Source organism: Canis lupus, chromosome 33 (genome assembly GCF_003254725.2).
Source record: "Canis lupus dingo isolate Sandy chromosome 33, ASM325472v2, whole genome shotgun sequence".
In the NCBI taxonomy this organism is placed as follows: domain Eukaryota; kingdom Metazoa; phylum Chordata; class Mammalia; order Carnivora; family Canidae; genus Canis; species Canis lupus.
The window spans coordinates 19,515,131-19,534,957 of NC_064275.1; the positions used below are offsets into that span (position 1 = coordinate 19,515,131).

Genomic DNA, 19,827 nt, shown 5'->3' on the forward strand with positions numbered 1-19,827 from the left:
ACATGTGACCTGAAGGCATAATGATCATTGGTCCCCTCTGTCCTGCTCTTAGGCTCTTTCTAGGATTCCTCAGTCATAAAACTTGAAACTCTTGGAGTCCAGGCCACAGCCCCCTACTACCACCATTGTGGGACTGATTTGGGCTGGTCCAGATAGTCCACCTCCAGGAGTTCTCACCTGGGATGTGGAAGCTTGGGAAGGAGAACTGGAGATATCATCTAAACGCAAGCCCTCACTGATGTGTCTGGCATGGCTTACAGATAGAACATTCACCATTTGATGAGCATGCGGTACTATTCTCCATCTGTACATTCTCTCTCCCAGTGTATATAAAATATCACCATAGTTGAATGTGCCTCGACATTTTGGTTTTGTCTGAGAGACAATCTCATTAGTTGTCTGCAGCAAATCTGGATGCTTGAAAAGGAGTTTGATTCTTGAAATATTTGTCATCCTCAGAAATGGTCAGGATAAAAGGGATACTTCTGCCAGTAAAAAAAAAAAAAAAAAAATTGATTTCCTCATCAATACAAGAGGGGTCAGAGATGAAGATGCAGACCAGAGTAGGATTTTGATAGAGGTGATGATTAAAAGCACATCAATTGCTAAACTGACCCAGGAAAGAGTGATGATGATCAGTCGTTCATTTTGAGCTGCCATTAGGATCATCCGGAGAGCTTTTAGAAACTGCTGAGGCAGATCCCACTCCCAAAGAGTCTACCTTAGTTGGTTTTAGGGACTGGGCATCAGATATTTGTAATGCTCTCCAGGTGATCATTATATGCACTCAGTTGAAAACCTTAGTAGAGGTGGGGATGAATTAACAATAAGTTGCTGTAATGTACAATGTGTTAGGCAAAATTTTGGCCTCCATAGTGACCTTCACCCCCTGGGGTTACTCATGTGAGGTTTTTTTTTAACCTTAGGTAACAAAAACCAATTTTGAAGGGCTAATCAGCTGATCTTAATATAGAGAGCTTATCCTGATATTCAGGTGGTCCTAATATACACACAGGTGCCTTTAGAAAGAGAGAGCATGCCCTTTTTGGTAGAAGGGAGGGAGTTAGATGCTCTAAACCAAAGAAGGATTAGAAATGCCCGTGTGGGTATGAAGATGAAGGGGCTTGTGTGTCAAGAAAGTAGGGATCTGAGTCCCTCCAACCACAACAAACAAAATTGTCAACAACCAAAATGGGTTTGGAAATGGAATCTTCTCCAGAGACTTCAGGTAAGAGTTGAGCCTGAACCCTTGATTTCTGCCTTGTGAGGCTCTGAGCAGAGAATCCTGGTGAGCTACTCTATGTCCAGACTTTTGCCCCACTCATTGTGAGGTAATAAATGGGTGTTGTTTTAAGCGGCTAAGTGTGTGGCAGTTCATTGGGACAGCAATGGAAAACTAACACCTGAGGGAGAATTCCTAGAGTCTGGTATCACAAAAGCCAATGTGGAAAGAAAAGATGTTTTAATTGTCCATTTAGAAGTTGCTGACTTTTGGGAAACTTATAAATAAGGTGTGCTTATGACCAGGGCTAGTTCTAATAACTAATAACTACCATAGCTTTGACATACTGGATTTGAAATACCAGTAGACAGCCTGACATACGAATTATTTCTTAAACATAGCATTCTATTTTTTCTAAATGCACTTAAATCACTTCAGCTGGGTGCTGAGTATTTTCACAACTAAAGTGGTCTCAGCTGTAGCAAAATCATTTCCCACTATGGCATTTTGCTAGTCAGCTAGGGCCTGGAAGTCGGAGTGGAGACTGAATGTGGTGATAGAGGGCAAGGAAAGGAAGTAAGAACAGAAGCAAATCTTTGGGAGTAAGGTTGGGACACAAAGGAAAACTCAACCTAAAATTGTCAGGCAACGGGTAAGCAAATGCATTTATTTGGATCAAAGAATTGCGATTCTGGGTGCAGCAACCCAACTAGTGATCCTCTAGGGAACTTGTGGGAATTTTATAGGCAAAATGGGAAAGCTTGTATATGTTGTTTACAAAGAATTTTTATTGGTATTGGGGATGGAAAACTAACCCTGTCTAAACCTAATTGGTGATCAGGCTCTCACAAAAGGTCTGTTACTGTAGCAAGTTGCAGGAGTTTGTGCAGACAGGTTCCTCAGAGTGTCTTCAGTTTGGTCCAGTTTAAAACTTCATTGTTCCACCTGGTGAGGATGTGCATAAGGTACACGTCTTTATTGGCTTCTGAGCTCCATTAAAAAAAAAAAAAAACCCTGACACAAGTGACTATTTAATTTCATGTTTTACTGCAGGACAATGTCAGTGGGAACAGTCTTGTGACAGAAGGGTGGGCAAAAGCCTGCATATGGTAGGAGGCAGGAACTCCTACCTTCTGCCCCGTTGAGGCGGATAGGTATGTTCTAGAGTGTGATACTGGGATTTATAATAAATATATATTTGGTCTTCATCCTGTTTCTGGCACAGAGTGGCTAAAAGCCTTGGAATTTCCTATGAGAGCTTACAAAGGTGTCTTGTTATGCTAATGAGGCCACTTTTGGGTCCCACCTAAAGTTGGGGGCTGGTTGCCAGAACTAACAACGTGAATGGACAGTTGAGACTTTCAATCCTGCTTCTTGACCTCAGGGCTAGAGGTTGAACCAATCACCAGTGGCCAATTATTTAATCAATCGTGCCTCTGTTATGAAACCTTCATATAGGGGATCCCTGGGTGGCTCAGTGGTTTAGTGCCTGCCTTTGGCCCAGGGCGCGATCCTGGAGTCCTGGGATCAAGTCCCACGTCCGGCTCCTGGCATGGAGCCTGCTTCTCCCTCCTCCTGTGTCTCTGCCTCTCTCTCTCTCTCTAGGTCTATCATAAATAAATAAATCTTAAAAAAAAAAAAATGAAACCTTCATATAAACCTGAAAGGACTGGGTTCTGAAAGCTTCCAGGTTGGTGAACAAGAGAGGTGCAAGGAGAGTGGTATGCCTGGAGAGGGCATGGAAGGGCATGGAAGGGCATGTGCCCCTTACCACATACCTCCTCCTCTTCCTCTTCTTATCCATCTGGATGTTCATCTGTATCCTTTATCATTATTTTACAAGAAATCAGCACATGTAAGTAAATTGTTTTCCTAAGTTTTGTGAGCTGCTCTAACAAGTTAATTGAACCTGAGGAAGGTTCATGGGAACCTCTGGTTCGTGCAGCCAGTTGGTCAGAAGCCCAGGTAACAACCTGGGCTTGTGACTGCCTTCTGAAGTGTGTGTGGGACGTGAGGGGATGGGGGGACACGGGCATGCACGCATGCAAGCAGCAGCAGTCTTCTAGAACGGAACCCTTAACCTCTGGAATCTGATGCAGTCTCTGGGTAGATAGTGTCAGAACTGAGTTGCATGGTAGGACACCCAGCTGGTGTTGGAGAACTGCTGTTTGTTGTGGGGACCCCTGCGCTCACATGTTGGAATTGGGTCCAGGAACCTAAAAGATGGAGTCACAGAGAAGTGGTGAATAATGTTTTAAAGGTGTTGGGAGAAGATTTGAGCCCTACGAGAGTACCTGGGATGCCAGTGGGGGCAACTACAGTGCCTGGCCTCTGTGCTTTTCTACAAGCCATTTATTTTTCTTTTCCCCATCTTGTCAGGTCCCTGTCTCTCTGCTGCAGGCACATAGTTATATGGTACCTGGTCATCCAAACAACCAGGAACAATGACTGGCTGGCTCAGTCAGTAGAGCATGCGACTCTTGATCTCAGGGTCATGAGTTTGAGCCCTGTGTTGAGGGTGGACATTACATTAAAAAAAAATTAAAAATTAAATCTTAAAATTAAAAAAAAAATCCATGTTCACTTTGATACTTAAAGTATGACCTATAGATCATTATCCAGATATGGGCATCACCCAGGAGCATCTTAGAAATGTGGAATCTCAGGCTCCAGACTTGTTAAAATGTAGATTATGATTCACCAAGATTCTCCATGTGGTTCACATTTACAATATAGTTTGAGAAACACTAGTGTAGAAGATATTTCATCTAATAATTCTTTTGCACTCAAGACACACCCGACCCCTTGCCATTGTTTCCCATAGGTACTCTAATGGAGTATACAGCTTTAGGACTTGATAAGCTTTTCCCACCCTCCAGAAAAAGCTTGCCTTACACAACAAAGTCCATTATTCTGAAGAAATAGATTATTAAAGGAATTTGTGAAAGATATTTATTAGTAAATATCTATTAAAATAGATTATTAAAGGAATTTATTTGCCATTTATTAAAGGAATTTATGCACCTGAAACTAGGTAGTTTTCAAATGGTGGCTTCTCTAAAGTAAGCTTAAAGCAACTACCCTCCAACTGGGAAGTGGCCTCTCTCATCACAGTCCTGACCTTTCTCCTGGACAGTTCTGGCATTTGCGTTGGCCTCTCAGCCTTCCCCAGTGGAAATAATCTGCTTTTTTTATTTGTTATCTATTCTTTTCTACAGGGATACTTACCCTGTGTTGCTTCCGTTACTGTTATTTCCTTTGAAAGCTTACTCTAATTTCCCATTTTCTTATGTTCTTTGCAATTCTATTCATCCATCACACTGTCCTTAATATAGTCTAATCTTTTACTCATCTCAAGAATTTTAATGAGATAAATCTGAAAGACTGCCTATCTGCAATTCATAGGCCTTCATTTATTCTTTAGTTCTATACCGTATTTCCAAGGTCTTGAACAATATAAAGCATCTTTATATATCTCCTGACCCCTTTCTATCTTTTCATATCATTGCATTAGTATTAAATATTTGTGATTGGGCATCAATGTCTTTTTTGGAGTTGTGCTCCTCTACCTTGAGCAGGGTTCCTCTTTGATTTGAGGGTTTGATTATTCTCTAAAAGCAGAATTATACTCGAGGTCAAGCTGGCCTTTCTTATGCTTAAAATACTCCAGATTTTTCTTGAATAGCATCATCTCCAGGTTATTTTTTATAGCAATTAGTTTGTATTGTTTCACTTAGCTCTTGCGAATTTAATAACATCCTTCCTTTTAAGATATCCTTTCCTTGCTGTACCTTTTAACATAGGCCAAAGCATTTTTGTTTGCTCTTCCATAATTTTCCTCTAGTGTGTCAGAGGACACGTCCTGTTAGAGCTAACCAGTCAGTCACAAAGGGCTTAAAGTCTCCTTCGAGTCCTTTCCTTTAAAACTTTATGGTCCAACAACACAATGTGGTTAAGCAAGGTAAAAGGAAGGCAGGGGAGAAAACAGGAAATTATACTATCACAGGAAATTGTAGTAATAAAGTGAAAAGCCAAGAAAGCAACTGGCCAGCAAGTCATAAAATTCTGATCATACAGCAGGGATAAATTGAACCTCTGTTTACTCGCTGGCAGGGTTTTGTATTGTTCCTTTAGTTTTCATTCACATCTAAATGTTTACTTTTGTGACTTAAAGGCTATCTGGTCATTTTACAGTTGAAGTAAGTAAGAGCTATAATGGCTGATAGAACCAGGTCTAAGATTTGGGTCTTCTGACTCTGAGAGCAGGACATGTTTCCTAATGTAGGATATTTCTTAAATTTATTAAAGTCAACAAGTTGCCAGGTCGTGTCCTCTTTACATTTTAATATAGTAAATCCTTCCCATAAAGCCATGAAGTCTACTTCCCATTTCACAAATGAGAAATTTGAGGCTGTGGGAGGCAAGCTTTATTGTGAAAGTGTTCTCCTTCCCCCTTGAAGATAGGCACACATGCATGAGATGACTTTCCCAAGTCAGCAATAGCATCTTAGGGACCTGTGAGGGGCAGGAAGATCAACAGACCTTTCCCAAGGATAGATGCCCTGTAATTGCTAGAACAATTTTCAGAACAATTCAGTCTTTTGCTGATGCAAAGACTTTCCTGCTAGAGATTTTTATATATGGATATTTATGTCTGGCCAGTGGCCAGAAGAGTCTGATTGGTTTTGTTAATTAGAGCAGAGGTATCCCAAATGGGAGGTCATGGACTCTAGGAAATATGTAAGTCTGTCTCCTGGAATTTGAGAAAAATATTGTTTAAAAGTCTTTTTCTTTTAAGTGAGGTGTAACACACAGATATCTTAAATATATAGCTTAATGAATTTTTACAAACCAAACATATTTGCCTAGCTAGCATCAAGATCAAGAAATAAAACCATATAGTATCCTAGGAGTCACCCCTACCCTTCCCTCTAGTCAGTACTCCCTCCTCCGCCCCCTAGGATAATCATAATCCTGACTCCTAATGCTTTGTTAGTTTTGCCTGTTCATTTTGAGTTTATATCAATGGAATCCTATAGAAATGCACTCTTTTGTGTCTATTTTATTTCACACAGTGTTATGTCTGTGTGCAGTATGACTAAGTTTTTCATCTCCATTTTTTGTGTGTATATTTGAATGTACGTAACAGTTCAGTAGTAGATCTGTATAATCTATAAATAACCATAACGTTTATTAGGAATGTGTGCTCAGAATTGAGTTTGTGAATTAAAGTATGTTGCTACTTATGTGAATATCCTGACTTGAACACCCAAATGGACTCCTTCTCTTAGCTCAGAGAGAACCATTCATTACTAGACTATGATCTTGACCTCAGCTAGACATTTGCTTTCAATAAACATATTTTTTGAGCACTCACCATGTACAACTCTTTGTAGGCACTCTAACCCTTAGGCAAAAAAAAAAAAAAAAAAAAAGAATGACCCAGGCTCACAAGGAGGTTATCAGCACTGGGAGAAACCCGAGTAAGAAACTCAAATGGTTATTCCAGGCAGAACTAAGTCAATAAAAAGAGGAACAACTAAAATGAGGTAGGAGACTGGGTGAAGGATGACCAATCTTCCAGGAAACTAGAAAAGTCCCATTAAGAGTCTTACTGGATGAACTTTGAGTCCCCTTTTGCTTGCCAGTTGCTAAGATATAATCAGATTTCTCACGACAGAAATAGGATCTTTATTCCCACAGTCTACTCATTGCATTATGTTTCTGCTTTAAGGCTTATGGTATATATATAGCTCTTAACAGTCAAAAGGGGGCAGCATTCACCCTTTTTCTGAAAATCAGAGAACCCGTTGGCCACGTCCCTTTCTTTCTAGGAAAAGAATACTTTGATCAGATAGCATTTTAGAACATCCATGTATTTTAAGCTCCGTGTTTTAATTGTTCATTTGCAGAGATAGCAACTGACTTGCACCTTCATGTCATTGAGACCAGTATATTACACATCTATAAATAAAGTCGAGCTGTCTCGGAGCCCAGAGTTCCCCTATTTCTGCCTTTGTCCCATGATTGGGCGTGGCAGTCTTGCTCAGACTCAGATTGCTAAAGGGCGGTGGCTGGAATGAACAAAAGGAATCAGACCTCTACTTTTACCCTGAGAAAGATTGCCAGGGGAAGCCTGGGGAGAAAGGAATGTTGTGTGCCTCCATTACTGTTTGAATTACCAAATGCTTTTTTTCACTTTTGAATTTTTACCCTTTAAAAATCTTTTTTATGAGTATAAAGACTGTATTAAAGGTAAACAAGTAAGCCGTGTGCACTGTGGGGATCTATGATTGCACTCAATCTTCAGGGCATTCTTCTCTTTATTAGCCAAGTAACCTTTAGAGTTTAAGTAATGCACAGTTGCCTGCAGTTCTTTTCTTGCTGATGCAGTAGCTGAGGGTGTAGTGGTGGAAAATGAGAGGTTTAATGCTAAAGCTGTCAGACTGAGTGTCTCTATGACCTCTAACCACCAAACTACCAGATGACTGATTCTGTTTTGTTAGTCAAAATACTGATTTTAATGACTGATTTCTATCGCCTCTATGTTCTACTTGATTGGTTTTGAGAAAATTGATGTTGACGGCCAAAATTCAAAATTAACTATCCCTTTCTAGATTTCATCATACTGTATGCAGCTCTAAACAGCACCCTGACTCTTCTTTTTTAAAGACTAGACCTTAACCAAATGTCTCTGAATGATAAAGGACACTTGCCCACCCCATAATTAGCTTTTGTAAATATCAAGCCAAAGGTCAGAGCAAAGGTCATCTGATTTCTCTTTTGTGAAAAAAACAAGGGTTTTAGTCACTATGACTGATTTCAGAATAGTAGCTAAGGATGAGGTCATTGCTTCCTTTCTGAGCAGAGACTAGGAATGAATTTGGAAGAGTCACAGAAACATGTTAATATTAAAGAACCACTGATAATTTTTGTAGCAGTTACAAATTCCTGTGACCTTTCATTTTAGATTTAGTGAAATGCTTTGCCCTGTCAGATAAATGATGCTGGGAGAGCAGCTCTTGGGAAGATTGCGGATGACATCATGTCACTGTGCTTTGCCACTTAGAGAAGATGCCATGGCGCACTGAGTCAAAACATAACGTGGTGTATCCAAGAATCTCACAAGGCAAAATAAAAACTCAACCTTTGACTCCGTTAGCACTCATTTGCCTAAATTAACAAACAATGCACAATTTAAAAAAAAGAAAAAACTAAAGCCCACATGAGGAAGAGGACAAAAATGTTGCATTTCTATTAAAATTAAACATCACAAAGTGGAGATTGTTACCACTGAAGCCAAACATAAATTTAAACATGTGTGTATCAAGTGAAGAGTTGGGACTTCCTCACAGACCAGCAGAGAAAGTTGGGCGATCACCTTTCTTAGGTTGCCAAGGATTGAGGGGTTCTCTAGGATGTGAGGCTCTCAACTCTAAAATCAGGGACCACCTCAGGCAAACTGGGAAAAGTTGGTTACCCTAGCTGGAGGACATCTTTGAAGCCACCTAGTCCCATTACCTTATTTTACAGTGGAGAATGAGACCTGTGGAATCTTTTTTTAAAATCTAAAGATCTCTGCAGAATTATTTTTCTCCACAATCCTTGTCTTATCTTTTCCCAGTTTTTCAGGTCACACATCAAATTTAGACCATAGGATCATGAAATAGGAAAAAAAAAAAAAAAAGTCCCTTCTCATCAAGTGGGCCCTGGATGAGGCTGAGTTGGGGATTGAGTAGCACCAAGAGTATTCTTAGATCCGAAGGTCACTTGATTGTCTATGAGAATGCCTGGCTATTCTTCAGGGGGATGGAAAATACCCTTATCAATAGCTTGAACACTATTCTGCACTTTTCTTCTGAGTGACACAGCAAAGTACCAAAGACCAAAGTGAGACAGTCACAGGGCAGAGGAAACCAGGTCCTGAGTCTTGGGCTATATGAGGAATTTACAGTCAGTCTTTCCAAGGTAGAGGACAGTTTGCTGACACCTGTTCATTAGGGTCCTAAGGAAAGCACAAGATGCAATTAGATCATTTGGCCTGATTTAGGGGCTTCATTCACTCCTAGGAGGATTTGCCTTTTCCAAATGAGGACCGTAGAGGGTAATCATTACTTAAATGAATGAAGAGGCTGAGTGGGAGGCCTAATATAGCTGTGTGTGTTGATGAGTTAGGTGGTAGAGTGGGATAAAGACCACTTTCGGCATTTTCTTCAAGTCCTACAGAGATGAGTGCCTTTATCAGAAAGAAAAGGAGAACTAACAATATTGCATTTCCATTCATCAAGGAGGATAATTATAGAACTGAGAACAAACATTGTAAAAACATGGTATAAATAAGGTAAAACATGCTCTAAACAGAACAGATGGGGGCCTGGATAGTCAAAGCCACTCAAAATGTTGGTAAGTACAATCCTGGTTATCTTCCACTGAAATAGAGACCTGTCTCTTTCATCTCTATTTCACCTGTCAAATTCAGTACCTCATCTCATTTCACTGGACTCATGTACTCATTCTTAGTTCTCAGAATGAATATTACCCCTTAGGGAAGTGTCTGCTCACCCTCTGATTCTGTAGGTTCCCCTGTTAAATGCCATTCTAGCATTCTGTGTCTTTTTTTTTTTTTTTTGACAGTGATCTGATATAAAAAGGAACAGCATGAAGTAAACTAAATTTATACTTACAATACTGTCTGTACCCCAGCTAGACTTAATTCTGTATGGGCATAGACTGTATCTTGGTCACTGCTGAGGGTCCTGGCATATATTAAGCACTAAGTAGTCATTTGCTTATTTAATAAACCAACCATTTGGAATGAGTCCAGGTTTTCAGGTTTTGTGTAGGCTTCCTATTGTATGTATTTGTAATATGTGGAAGAAAAACAACAAAATGTATTCTACACAAAAGCATTTACAACGCGTATAAATAGTATTGCTGTTGAGAATTGACTGCATGGAGAAACAATAGGATCCACATGTTGGCTCTTCTGCCTCTAGGAAGTTATTCTGGAAAGGCTTCATTTCCCTCATTTGCAAAATAAGGATAATTATGTCTACTTCGTAAGTTTCCTTTGAGGATTAAATGAGACAATACAGGACAAACATTAAGCAAAGTGCCTAGAACACATTTTCCATAATTATTAGGTTATTAATTTCAGTAAAAATATAGAAATAGGCAAATGATCCAAATTTTTCAAGATGATGGAAAATGGCTCTGTGACTAAAAACAAGAATTTAGTTCTCATTTTGCCATTGAGTCATCACATGACCTTAGGCAAATTACAAATACCTCTGGGCCTGAGATTCTGCAAAATGAGAGACTTAAATTGTTCTCTTAGGGTTCATGGTGAGAATATAAATGCTGTGATACCCTAAATTCCATAAAATTGAATGTTTATTATTCTAAGCAAAGTTTTATCTTTTAAGAGATCCTTAAACTGTATTACAGCTTCGGTTCCTAGAAAGCAGACTCTGAGATGGAGGTTAATGTGAAGGAAGTATACCAAGAAGTACTCTCAGCATTTACACCTAATGGGGAAGGGAAGGACATATGGTTGGGCAGAGGGAGAAACAAGCAGTCAAAACAAAGATCTTGGCCAAACCTCCTTTGGTGGACATTTTGCTAGATTCTGTAGGATGAACATGACCAATACAACAAGCATCACAACTTCAGCATTTTTATGATTTAGAAGAGTATATGGTAGATACTTTTGAAACTATCTTCCAAGCATCCAACCCCATGAACTGTTTCTTGTCTCATTCCAGCTATGGAATTTATAGGGTAGATGACATATTCTTACAGACTCACCTCCAGGGTTGAGTGCCTAACTTAAACCATGGATCAGTTTGAGTCAGTTTTACTTGAAAAAAGTCATTCTTTGGCAATGGGGGCCAAAATGTGAAACTCACAGTCTGGCATTGCTCATGACCTCCGAGTGGGGAAATCATGATGGACTTTAAAACCTACTCATGCATGTTACATAATAACAAAAAATGTGATCTCTAAGAAATCATAACAATCCTAAATATATATGTACCTAACACAGCTTACAATGAGGTAAAAGTTGTTAGAACTGGAAGCAAATATAGATTAAATGTACAGTTACAGCTGGAGAATCCAACACTCAGTAACTGAGAGAAGACAAATCAGTAAGGATATAGAAGACATGAATACTATAAATCAACTTAATCTAGTTGACATTTATGGAACTGTCTACCCAACAACAGAAGAATTATGCATACTGTTCAAATGCATGAAACCTTCATCAAAGTAGACTATATTCTGGGCTATTAAAACAAACTTAAAAGATTGAAATTACAGAGTACACTCTCTAACCATAATGGGACTAAGTTAGAAATCCGTAATAGGAAAATATCTGGAAAATCCACACACATTTTATAAAGTAAACACCACTTCTAGATTATCCATGGGTTAAAGATAAAGTCAGAAAGGAAATGAGATGATATTTTGAATTAAATGAAAATAATGCAAAACATGAAAATTTGTGGGGTGCATCTAGAGCAATATATTATATGTGCAGTTTATAGAGTTAAATGCTTATATTACAAAAGAAAGTCTTAAATCCATGATCTAAGCTTAAGAATCTAGAAAAAGAAAAATTAAACCTCAAAGCAAGCAGAATGAAGGGAAATATAAAGAATAGAAATCAAAGAAATTAAAAATAAAAAATAGAGAATCAATGAAACAAAAAGCTGGTATTTTGAAAAGATCAATAAAATTGATAAACCCAAACTGAGCCAAGGGGAGGGGAAAAGGAAAGATGAAAAAAATGACTACACAGCAATGAAAGAGGAAATGTCACTATTTTATAGACCATAAAACGATAAGGGATTATTATAAACAGTTCTATGTCCATACAGTCAATAACTGATTGACATGGTCTTTGTCTTGTAAGTCTAGCAAAACTCCTGCAAGAATAAATAACCCAAATAATCCTGTGTCTACTAAAATGCAACTTTTAGGAAAGAAATAATATCAAATCTACACACACTCTTCCAAAAAATAGAAGAGGGAACATTTGTCAGCTCATTTTACTGTAATACCAAGCCAGACAAAATATTACAAATAAACCTAAAATTATTCCTCATGAACAGGTGCTAAAATCATCAAAATATTAGAAAATTGAATCCAACATTATATAAAAAGGATAATATGTTGTGACTAATGGGGTTTATCTTGTAAATGAAAGGCTGGATCAACATTTGAAAATGAATCCATATAACTCATCATATCAGCAAACTAATGAAAAAACTATAATTTATAAACTATAAAAAACAATACCCATTTGTGATTTATAAAACAACAAAAACTGGGAATAGAAGGACACTGGGAATAGAAGGAGACTTAATCCACCCCAAAGAAGAGCATGTACAAAAAAACGAACAGCTATGTACTTAATAGTGAATTACTGAGTGCTTTTCCTCCAAGATTGGGGGAGAAAGCAATGATGTCCACTCATATCAGTCCTGTTCAATATCATACCGAGTTTCTAGTGAATAAGGCAAGATCAAGAAACTGTCGATATGTGCAACATCATGGATAAATCTCAAAAACCATTATGCTCAGTGAGAGAAGTCAGACTCAAAAGACTTCATACTGTATGGCTTCATATGGCATTCTGGAAAAGGCAAAACTGGGGAGAGAAAGCAGATCAGTGATTGCCTGGGACTGAGGTTGCAGGGAGAGTTTGAGTATAAAGGCATGGCAGAGGATTTGGGAGGGTGATCAAACTATTCTATATTTTTCTTATAATGGTGGTCCTAGGGCTGTATGTGTTTGTCACTACTCTTAGAACTGTGTAGCAAAAACAGGTATATATTTTACTATATGTAAATTTTACCTCTATACACTCACAAAGAAAAGGAAATCCCACCCACAGAGAAAAACTGTGATGCGGGTTTGTCTTTGGAACAAAATTCTGGGTTGTGTTTTTGTCTGTAGTTGTATTTTCTTTTTTTCAGAAGTCTGGATATATCTCTGGTATTTTTGAAGTTTGATTATTAATTCTATGAATTACATGAGTGGCCCACGATATTTCTAATTCAATCTCCATATTTTTATCCACGCAAGTTCAAATCCGGTTCCTATCACCTGCAATAGCCAGTCCTGAGTAACACATGGAAATACACTTGTGCAAGTAATTGTTGTTAAATGAGGCTGTGTGAAGAGTGCTATAATAGATGTAAAAAGTATATGGGAGCAGAAGGGGGAAAGTGATTACATTTGACTGGGAATATCACAGATAGATAGTTACTGAGTTGGCCTTGACCTTTTTTGTTTTTTTGTTTTTTTTTTTTTTGCAGCTAAAGTTAGGGGAAGCCTATCTCAGAGTATATGATGTGGTTAAACACACAGATGGATGAGAATGTGTGGGGTCTTCAGATGTATGAGTTGCAGTAGGTCTGAAATATAGAGCCCATGGAACCAGGCATATGGTGGAACATAAACTTGTAAAGGTAGACTCTTACAAGACAGAATTTTCTGCAGCAAGCGTTTGAACTTTATTCTACAGAGTAGGTGAGTAGCATGCTCAGAGAAGCATTTTTGAAAGGTAATTTCGATGCAGTTTGAAGAATTAGCAGAGAGGATTAGGGATAGGTCAGTGAGGAGGCACTTGCTTTATCATTAGAAACCTAAAGGTGACACGCCCTGAATGGGTAGAAAGGGTGCCATGCTATTGATGTGATTCTAGTAGTTCCCATTCCTGTATCACTTCCTATGAGCCAGGCATTATGCTGAAGAGCTTTAAATACATTATCTCATTTCATTCTGACAATCATATAAGGCAGATCTTATTATACCAATGTAGTAACTAATGATTTTTCACTTAGGACATATGGGTGAAACCTTTCCCACTTTTCCCAGGTGGCAACGTTAGGGATGGACATGTGTCTTAGGCCATCTGACATACTATTTTCTCCCCTCACCACAGCAAATGGTGAGGGACAGGTATATAACTCACTGTATTTATTTAGATAATTCCCACCAAAGTCACAGGACTAATTAGTGAAAGATTAATTTCATCTGCTTTTGATAAAGAATACAGAGTAATCTGAAATCATTTAATTTTTTATCCCCGTGTTTACCAATGGTGGTTTTTTGGTTTTTTTTTTTTTTTTTTTTTTTTTTAAGATTTTACTTATTTATTCATGAGAGACAGAGAGAGAGGCAGAGACACAGGCAGAGGGAGAAGCAGGCTCCACACAGGGAGCCCAACGTGGGACTCGATCCTGGGACTCCAGGATTACGTCCCGGGCTGAAGGCAGGCGCTAAAGCGCTGAGCCACCCAGGGATCCCCCCCAATGGTTTTTCTTTAAACATTTGTCCTAAGAAATATTCTGTGAGTGTTCTATTTTATAAGTTACCTGGGAAAATCATCATATAGAAATCCCCCTCAGAACATATTAAAGGTTCTAGGAATCCAGTAGAGACATCTATTTGACTTTGTTTAATGCAGCTTTCTCAAAGATATGCAATAAAGTGCCCTTTTCACACATTTATTGATACTATCTACCACATTTTGGGAAATACAACTGTTTGGAATTCATCTCCCAAATTGTAATTAAACCATTCCAGATTTTAATAGTGGGATAAAGGCATAGCTCACCTATCTCCCAAATCTCGAAGCAGCATTTCTCAGTCTTTTTTTTCCCTCTAACACAAAGGTGCAGATCACGATCTGAAAACAAATTGTAACATGTAAGAGCCAGGGGCATGTTTTGGTCAATTTGGACTTATACAATCTCCTATAGCACTATTCCACTGCCTTCAGGAGACTCCAGAATTCATCGCTTGACAACTGTGGAGAACACAGTGTTGAACTTTGCTCATAATCATGCCGTAGACTACCAAACATGCACCTAACCAGATTTCTTAAGAAAATGAAGGGTTATTGAATGATGTGAGGTAAAAGTAAAGTTTATGTCCTCTGTAGCACAGTTACCTGAGAGTCTCATTTTAAAATTTGGAATGTGAAAATGGGCTTAAGGAGTAATTGAGAAAATGCCCAGCATGCCTGGCATAGTGCTGGGTGTGGTAAATATGGCAATAAAAAAATCCAATATTGTTTTCATGGAACATTCTTCTTGTAGCTTCAAGTGATATCTCTGAGAAACCTTCCATAAACTTATAAGGAAGGAAATTTGAGGTAAACTATAACATTTAATGGATACATAAAATGCAATGAAAGTGAGAAAAGAGAGATTAACATCATTCTTAAAAGAGAAGCATTATACAAGATCTAAAGGGTTCATAGGGAAGGTCATCAGCAGGGCACCTGTGACTAACATAGGATCTGACATAACAGTTATAATTACAAACATTTCTTAGGCATTTCAAATGCAAAGGAACTCTTCCCTCTCAGGAATCTTCACAGTGTTTTGGTGATGACAAACTGGTGTAATAAAAATAAAGACACACTGAAATGGAATTTTTACAATTGTGATCCTTAAACACTTAGCACTGCTGGAAAAAAAAAACACAATACACTTTTACATACCCAAGCTATCTTATTTTAGCGCTGTTTTGCAAACAATTGAGAAGTCTTAACAATCAATCCATGTTAAAATTAGCTCACAACATGTGCTCTCTGAATGAATTACATTGAACATGCTCAGGGAATCCAAGATGATTTCAGTTTTCATTTAGGAAAACTCACAACTGGTGTTTCTCATCATCTTGTTTAGTAGCTTTTTTGCTTACCAGAAGGGTTGAGAATTATCAAACCTTCTAGAAGTCACCCACATGTCTTAAGAGATGATGATTTTGAAGCTGAAACAATATGGGGCGGGGGCAGAAGAGACAATGGACAGTGTTTGAAGGGCAGTATAATCTCTGTTCTGAAAGAGCTCACAATTTATTAGAGGTGAAACAATCATGTTTACAACTGAATACAATTAGGGGCATTGTGGAGTGAGAATGGAAACCATCCAGAGCTTTTTTTCTACAATAATCTGACTTTACTCTTTGCTTTCACCATCAATATTACATTATTATCCCTGTGTAATGAAGAAAGTTTTTTCTCTGTACTTTCCTAGGTTCTCCAGTTGAGGCCCTGTAAATTATTACAAAATATATTAACAAGAGAAAACAAGTTTGTTTTGTATTTGCATTTCACTTACAAATGGGAGCACTCATGAGTAACTCAAAAGGATTGGTTAGAATTTGAGGTTAGGTATTGTCTTAAAAGAACAATGAATTTTTAGAGGAGTCACAACACAAAGATATTTGAGGTTCTAGGGGAAGCAAATTGTAGGAAGGTAAAATACATGGGAAATTAATGAAAGATAAGAGCTAGTTAGTAAAGTTCTATAGATGTCCTCTGGTGCCATTTCTGTACTATGAGTCTAGAGTTGTGTCTATTGACTAATTTCTGTCCTTCCTAAAGGAGAGTGGAGAGTAATACAAATTATTAAGATAAATAGGGGCAAGAAAGGAAGCTTTTTTTTTTTTTTGTATCTGCTGCTTCTCCGTTGCATTCAGCTCAAAATAATCCTTGTGCCAAAGTGCCATGTTTTATGATAGCACATTCTGCTCTTCGCCAAGATGCTCTTGTCCTGGAAGACAAAAGTTACAACTTTATTGTTCATTCAGGAATTTCCTGAAAGACCCATCAACTCTTTACTAGAAAACATCAAAGACCATATACACCTCAAGACCTCAGAACTCCTCACTTCAAAATACCTGTTTTGATGTGTCTATCAGTCCTAAACCACCATATGATGATTCTTACTCAATTCTAACCAGGAGTCTTCATTGAAGGACCTACTTTAAACCAGACTAAAATCTCAATAAATATCCTAGCTTCTCTCTTTCCTCTCTGAAATGCTACTAATACTGTCAAGACAGTTTTCTCCCTTATCAAAGTGAGATTTGTTTTATTAACAGATTGTCTTGGTAATATTTTGGATATTTGGGGGAGAATGCATTAGAAAATCTTGAAGGCTTCAGGAGATCCGGTTGAAATGGGAATGCCTTAACACTCAGTTTTGACCTGAACACAGCTTTTCCCCATGGCCTTTCAAGCCTTTTCTGACCTCACCCTAAGGGTTGTCTCACAATGGATGGAACTTTAGTTTCTTTCCAGTGAACGCCCCAAATGTTCGAGTTTATTTTTAATTTTAGGAGTAAGAAACCCCTTTTAGGAATCTTTTGGATTATCTGATTATATTTGAAAAAAACTGTTGTCTGCGGTAGAAATCTGCCTTATAACCCGTAACACTATTTGTCTCCATTGGTGGTTTACATTTTGTTCTTTCCCTTCTCCTAAGATAGAGATCATTATTACCAGCTCCTTTACTACAGAAACCCAGACTGCTAGTGTTGGTGTCCACAGGGGAATATGAGGGCAAAGCAAAAGCCTGCTGGAGCAAAGAGTTGATGAAAACACATATGGAATGATGGGCCTCATCATTCACTCCTTTGCCCTGCCACTCCCTGGGGAGATTGTTTCCTTCCCATGCTATCCTATAAATGAAAAAGGTAAAAACTTGATATTCTTTCCTAAATGCATGATAGCAAATAGTGAATAAGAGTTGCTGGGTATGGTCGTGGAGAGTGGTTATGTCTTAGTCTACTCAGGCTGCTATAACAAATACAATAGATTAGGTAACTAAACAAATTTCTTACAGTTCTCATGCCTGTAAAGTCTGAGTTTAGGGTGCCAATGTGGTTGGGTTCTGGTGAGAACCCTTTTTTAGGCTTGTAGATGGCTGCCTTCTTGCTGTATCCTCAGTATGGCAGGGGTGGGGGCAGTGGGGTGGGATGGTGGCAAGCTATCTGATCTCTTATAAGGACATGAATCTCATCATGAAGACCCCACCCTCATGACTTATCTAAACCTAATTATCTCCCAAAGGCCTCATCTCTAAAAGCCATCACACTGGGAGCTAGGGTTTCAACATATGAATTGGCGGATAGTATATATAGTTCAGTCCATAGCAGGCTGTAATCAACAATAATTGTGCTCTTCTGGTTTCTCCTTCTCTAATCTATCCCTGCATCCTCCTTTATATCCCTAATGACTTCCAGCACAGTGATCTCACTGATGTAGTGATTAGGTCTCACTAGGTACTAGGTAGGTATAGCTACATAGTCTCGAACTTTGATGGCCACAAGCACTATGATGACTGGGATAGATTTTAAGAGAAGGGATGGGTCACTTAGCTAAAAGGTAAACCAAGAAGGAAAGAACTAGTTTCAGATGCTTAGAAAGGCACAGATAGTCGTCAGCTCTGAGAATGGGATGAGGAATGTTAAAGAAGATGCAGGATGTGTGATAGTTTCAGGGCGTCAGAAAGATTGAGAAATACGTCATTTTAGGTAACAGGTTTATCTGCTTAAAATTGTATAAAATTTAAGGCCTTTATTAAGGAAATGTTTCTAAAATGGATTGTACACTTTGCTGCCTTCTTAATTAAAGAAGGGTGAACATTATTTAACCTTTTCTTGATGACTCAAGGTCTTCATTGTGTGCATCAATGATTATTCTTCAGAGCAGTGATGCCCTCCAGGGCCATCAGGGTATACCAGGATCTCATTTCTACATTATTCTTTCTAGATTGCTGTGATATTTGAGTTTGTATCGACTCTTAATTGTCTTTATATTGCAGGCACTACGACATATACCTCTTCTCATCATTATCAATGTTTAGTATGTGATCAAGTAGGTCCTCTTGCTAATAAAAATGTGTTGCTTATAGTGTACTGTAGTCTTATAGACCATAAAGACAAACTTGCTTATAATTGTACACAAACTGAGAGTGATTAGGTTCTGATTGGAATGATAGAATAAAAGAGTATTCTGGCTCACGAGATTTAGTGGCAATGACTTTGATCCTTCCTATCCCCGCCCCCCATATACCAACCCCACTCCAGGTAAGGTAAAGAAAAAAAAATAACTGATGTTATGTTCATGATAGGTGAGATTCTCTTGAAATAGCATAAGCACTATTTTCAGTTTTTTAAAGATATGATGGCCATCCTGCAAGATGAACACTTGCTCTGCCACTTTGTGCTGTGCAGGGTTTTCTGCACCAGCTTGCGTAAGAGCCCAGCATTTCTTTGCTTGGACTGTTAGCCTAAGTTTCCATTTTAGTCTCTGATTTAAAAAAAAAAAAAAAAAGTAAAAATGATAGCAAATGTATTAATTTGGCACCATTATTAGCACTTCAATGACTATTCCTCCCTTTTTCGAGTCGCTTCAGTTTCCAGGGTACGTTGTATGTTTTCCTCGATTTTTGTTTTGTTTTTGGTTTTTTTGTTTTTTTGTTTTACCACCACCTTCTGTGGCAGAACTGCCCACAACCTGGCACGCACTCAGGGCCATTTATTCCCCAACAGACAGGCTGTACAGATTCTCTTAAGCTCAATGTCTCTGAGATCCTTCCTGAATGTCAATGAGGAACCATTGCAAGCAGTTGTAGCAATTGTCTCCCTCGGAAGTAACAGATATGCTCATTAAAAAATTGCTGAGGACAAGGGCACAAACCTTGAAAGCCTCCATCAAAAATAAATACATAAAATTATTGTGCATACTTGTTTAGAAACCTCTGGGGAATTCTCAACAAATGAATGACTATCTCACA

General features: G+C 38.4%; 1 long non-coding RNA gene across 1 annotated transcript in view; it reads right to left on the minus strand.

Annotated features, from left to right (window-relative positions):
- Positions 1-16,317: 16,317 nt before the first annotated feature.
- Positions 16,318-19,827, minus strand: part of LOC112641224 (uncharacterized) — a 32,824-nt gene continuing 29,314 nt past the window's right edge. Inside the window, exon 3 of the long non-coding RNA XR_003124560.3 lies at positions 16,318-16,797. This is a non-coding gene — a long non-coding RNA (uncharacterized LOC112641224). The remainder of the gene's footprint in view (positions 16,798-19,827) is intronic.